Here is a 6,153-nt window from a genome sequence, read left to right as displayed (position 1 = left end):
CAGTTTTTTTAATAAAACCATATATCCCACATTTCAAACCAATTAAAAATTGTTCAGTTTGGTGGCAAAAACCTTCCACACACAAAGAATGAATAGAGGCTTCACTCATATGGCTGCATACTGTAGAGATTATTTGACTTGCAGAAATCTGTACTGATGATTACATATTGAAAATATATAACAAACAACAATCTACCTTTTCAAAGAGTCTATAGAACATCTAGTCAAATTTCTAATTTTATATGTGTAATAGTGAAATTTTAGAGAATATTACCATATAGCTGAAATCAGTATCCAACAGAGTGACAGTAGTGTGTGATAAGTCTATAAGATTTATATTCTTGTAAGCAGAAGGAAGAAGTTTTTTAAATATTTGGTACTGAAATCATACACAAATAAAATATTTTTCCTTTATTAAGCTGACACTGTAATTAAACAAACAAACAAAAAACCCTCAAACTCAGAATATATTTTTGCATTGAACAATGTTGACATTGATTTACACTAGAGGATATAAGTTCACATCTTGATGGCACAGACAACAAAATGCATGTATACAATACAGCATTTTTAGTTTAAAACATCATCCACCTCACTCACCTTACTTGTCTTTAAATTCAGTTTCTAAAACCATAGTTCCATGTATTATGAACAGAAATCTAAAGGCCTTAAACATCTAATTCTCATGTAGTCTAACATACAGTACTACTTTCAAACTGTGGTCAAAACATATCACCAAACATTGTAGTATTTTGCATTAGTTATAAAAGATTCAGCCTTGCAGATTTGCAACAAAGACCCTGTAAACTATGCAATTTCATACAAAGTATATCTACATTGTATCTACATTGTAACTCATTACACCCAGTCTAATATGGTTATGGAGATATTGTGCGCCATCTTGCTTTAAGGAATAGTTAGACAGTATCAAGAAAAAAGGTAATATGCCAATAAAATGCTAATGTGCAAAATGTATACCTTATGAGCAGGACTACTGTGCAGGAGTTTACACCAATTCACTTCAGTTAAGAATTTTTCTTAAAAACTAAATAATAGTAAACAGTCTACATTGTTTTACCTGAAGTCCAGTGGAAACTTAGAAGAAAGTTTTGGTTTTGCACAGACGAGAATAATGTTCTTATAATGTGGCGTGAGAAAATCCAGTAGTACTTGACGATTGTCTGTGAAGTTCACCTGTGGTCACAGATGTCAAATAATTATCTTTGTTCCGTCTAGTTCTGTTTTATTTTCTTCCCACTTTCACAGACAAGTCTCCACAGGACTCCTGAGCTGGCGTTTACACCGAGCCACTCCCCAGTTTTCAGCAGGCACACACACATGCAAGCTTTTGAGAAAGACAATACCTCAGGGAATCGCAGTATAATCCTGCAAAATAGTGCTTTAGGGCATGTTCAGGTGTGAGCTGGATGTATTATATGTCTTAGCACTTTCCTTTGGTGAGAGCATGTGTATACAGTTACAGTGACCTGCAGAATTGTAGCTACTGTAGGCCAAGAATTGCAAAAAAAGGCTATGAAAAAATTTTAATCTTTCTCTAACCTCTTGATGACAGAAAATTATACCAATAATAAACAACAACTACACAATTTTTGGCCTATAATGCTGAATGCTGGATTAGGTAAGAAAAATATAAAGAGATCTGACTCTCCAGGTCCTTGGTTCACACTTATGAACTTCTCAGATGAATTTTAGCTCACCCCACAAGTCTAGGTCAGTGGACTATGAACATTTGCTTCTAAGGTCAGTGAACAATTTTTGTGTGGATCTGGACGTATGCTTGAGATCACTTTCCTGTTGGATGATCCAGCCATGACCTAGCTTTATCCTTCTGGCAGAGGCAGCCAGATTGTGGTGGAAATTTAAAGGAGTCCATGATACCATTTATCCTACCAACAATCTGTGGGCCTATGGAAACAAAATAGGCCCACATTTCATTTTGACTCATTCATGCCTGAACCTACCTGTGGTGTTTCAAAAATGGTCTGTGTTTGTCTCATCTAACCACAGAACCCAGTTCTAGTCAAAGTTCCAGCAATGAGTTGCAAACCAGATGTTTACATCTGTGCTTTGTTGACAGCTGAGACTTTCTTCTAGCAGGCTTTACAAAAATTTTTTTGGTAAAGATGTTGTATCTAATTGTTGTGTCCCCAGGATGCAAGTAGTTCCTGCAACTGCTCAGCTGTAACCCCTGGAGTTTTGCTTCTTGAACCATCCTCCTTGCTTTGCGTTTATTGCAAAACACACTTGCATTCTCTTCCAGCCAGATTTATCACAATTTAAATTATTGAAAATTGTGACAATAACTCTAAAAAGCAATGTATAAATAATCTGAAACTGACAGTGTATAAATAAACCTTTAAAAAACGGAATCGATAAGATTTACAACATTTTTGCTTATTTTGTCATTTCCAAATACAAGAACAGGCATACTTTCTACAACTACGTTAATTTATATTGCATAAGTTCATTATGAAAAGCAGATGACAGTGGTAACAACCTATTTACTCAAAACTGCAGCATCTTTTGTTTATATATTCACTAGGACATGATCTTTACTGTACTATAGAAAGCAACTAGAGTATAAAATAATTAATAATATACACAACCAGCTGAAATATGAATACTGACAAGAAATGAACGACTAATTATATAACAATATTAGGACATTTTTTTTAAATCTTGTTCTCATGTTAAAACTGATAATTATAACAAAACACTGTGGATATTTTGTAAGAATAAAAACACGCTTATTTTGATGATATATTGAGGGTAGTTTAACAATTCTTGTTAAATTGTGGCCATTTTTATAATGTGTGATCCCACTGAGAATACAAATAAAATTACACAAAATGTATTGTTAAAAATAACTAACGCAGTCAAGATAAACTGAATCAGTGAATCAGGAAGGATCTGGAAAAAAAGGCAGAACTAGCTTATCTCAACTGTTTATGCATATTTTATTGCAAATAATGCATGGTAATATTATAGTGATTCATGATTTCTGAAGAGAATGCAGAATTGAATAACTAATTATGAGGTTTGTAATTGTATTCAGGTTGACACAAGCCTGTTCCGTGATAGCAAGGCAATCTGTACAATGTTTATCTCTAAAGCCATGCACATTCTCTCTTTGTCATCCCTTGGCACCTGTATTCAGTCCACCACACCCATAGAAACACAGACTGAACATGACTCACAGAGAGCCTAGACTCTACCTCTTCCCTAGTACAACTAAAACAACTCTAATTCTGATTAGAATGATGAACAATTTATGAGTCAAGTGTAGAACCAAATATGATATGTTTGTTGCTGTGCTTTGTTACTATATTTTTTAGAGTACAACTAACATGCCAGGAAAATAATCTCCTCCTAAACGTCAGTAAGACAAAGGAGCTGATCGTGGATTGCAGCAAGAAGCAGGAGCGGCACTACCAACCTGTGAGGATCAGTGGAACCACAGTGGAGAGAGTAGATAGTTTAAGGTACCTTGGTGTTCACATCTCGCAGGACCTGTCCTGGTCCCGCCATACCAACTCCCTGGCAAAGAAGGCTCGTCAGCGTCTTTACCACCTCAGACGCCTAAGAGACTTCAAACTGCCCTCCAAGGTACTGCGGAACTTCTACACCTGCACTATCGAGAGCATCCTCATGGGGAACATCACAGTCTGGTTTGGGAATAGCACCAAGCAGGACAGACAAGCACTCCAAAGGGTAGTGCGTTCAGCAGAGCACATCACTCACACGGAACTTCCTGACCTGCAGACCATCTACTACAAGTGGTGCCAGACCAAGGCCAGGAGGATTGTGAAGGACCCCACCCTTCCCAACAATAGACTCTTCTCTCTGTTGAGGTCAGGGGGGTGCTTTCGCTCCCTGAAGACCAAGACAGAGAGACTGAAGAGGAGCTTCTTCCCACAATTACCTTGTAACACAACAACTGTAAATATGTTATTCTACAAAATGGATCTGTACATTCTGTACATTGTGTACATATATACACAACCATATACATTGTACATTGTGTATATAATCATAATATACATATTGTTCATACATTGTTAATATATTTTGTACATACATAGAATATATATATTTCTCTTTGCATATATATATTTCACATATATAGAATATCTATATTTCTCTATGCACCCCTGTTTTCTTTTCCTCAGTTTGGACAGAGCACTCTCAACCATTTCACTGCGAGTTATACTGTGTATGACTATGTATGTGACAAATTAACCAAACTTGAAACTTGAAACTTGAAACATGGGATCTCCTAAAAGCAACTGCAGAGGGGAAGAAACAACTTGAATTTTGGTTAATAGTTTTCCAACACCAACAATTTACTGGCACTGTCACAGGCACTCGTCCATTTCTCAGTAAAATGTGTTTAGGATTGAGGAGCAACACTGCATGTAGGAATGTAGTGCTATCCCAATGATTATGTAGCTGTTGTTGGGCAGGATACAGGTTAAAATTCAACAGAGAAATCCCCATGGTGAAATCTGCCTGGAGAAAACAATATTAGACTTTCACGTCAGGACATCTTTTGCAAACCACCAAAATATTTTTTGACCACATCAAATACATCTTGATAAAGCTAAGACACACCTAGCATTCAATATATAATAAGCATTCTGCTTTACACTATATGAACATGAATTGCCAATTATTGTTACTATACAATCAGAGAGATAGTCTCCTGCTCTGCTCACAGAAACAGATTGATATTCATCACAAGAATTAATAATGCTCAGCTACTATGCAATTATATTAATTGACCAAGTAAATAAGATTTTTTTATTGCTTTTAGTGAGAAACCTATGACACAAGACAAACCTACTCTTTGTTTATTTTTACTATTTTCTACATTTGAGAAAATCAGTCAAGGTATCAAACCAATGAAATAACACAAATGTCATTATAATGTATGAATATTGTTTTATATAAATATATATAGCCACCTTTTATTTTGATATATTTAGTGTTCATCATACAGTTGCTACAGATTTGTCAGATGCACATCCTTGATGTAAATCTCCCATTCCACCACATCCCAAAGGTGCTCTGTTGGATTGAGATCTGGTGACTGTGAACTCATTTTCAAGAAACCAGTTTGAAATTATTTGAGTTTTGTGACTCAGAAGATGGGAATACTATGGTCACAAATGGATGGAAATAGTCAGCACACTACTCAAGTGGTGTTTAAACAATGCTCAGTTGAGCAATTAAATGCATTGAGTTGCTACTATGTGATTGGCTGATTAGATATTTAACAAGCAGGTAAACAAGTGTACCTAGCAAAGTTCCTGGAGAGTGTATATACATATACCTTATATCTCATCTCTATCTCTCAAACATACTGTTTATGTTAAGTAATAACAAGTTGCCCTAAGGTATAGACAAACTCAAATGAAGTACTATCTTCTTCACACAATAGGCAGGGGTGAATAAGTTTCTCTATGAAGAAGTTGCTGTACTAAGAACCTACCTGTCTGCTATCTCTAATAGCGGCTTTGGAAGAAATCATAAGCACATAAAGAAGACCTTCAGGCAGACAGCATCCAGTACACAAGTCATGACTTGTTGAAATTTTATTTTCCACTCCTATTTGTGTCTGAAGAAGACAGTGTGAGCAGTATCATATAAAGAGATGAACTGGTTGCTACAGTTGAGTAAAGCAGGTGAGGCATTCCATTAGTCTGATAGTGACAGCGAGCATTGTAGGCTGAACCAATAAGTAAATTCGAATTAAACTGTACATGTAATTTAAAACATGACCTTTAGATTAAAATATTTTCTCAAATTACTTATTGGATATACTTAATGAAAAAACATGGAGTGCTGAAACTGAGCCAAACTGGGCCAATATATAATGTTTTAACTATGATTTAAAAATTCATGCAAGTTTATTCAAATATCTTTTAAATTACAGACTAAGATCAAGTTCTTAAGAACCCTCCTTCTTGCAGTCTCTTAAGTAGTGGTGTATTAGTGATTTAAATTCTGTGCTCCAACATTAATCATCATGAGATAATTCTTGATATGAATCTAACTGGATGCCCGTAGTGGATTATATAAATCTATATGTACTGTTCTTGGAGTAAGCAGCCATAGAGCACTTGTTGCTAT

Source organism: Electrophorus electricus, chromosome 11 (assembly GCF_013358815.1).
Source record: "Electrophorus electricus isolate fEleEle1 chromosome 11, fEleEle1.pri, whole genome shotgun sequence".
Lineage (NCBI taxonomy): Eukaryota > Metazoa > Chordata > Actinopteri > Gymnotiformes > Gymnotidae > Electrophorus > Electrophorus electricus.
The sequence above is the reverse complement of the archived record's forward strand: the minus strand, read 5'-3'. Positions refer to the sequence as shown.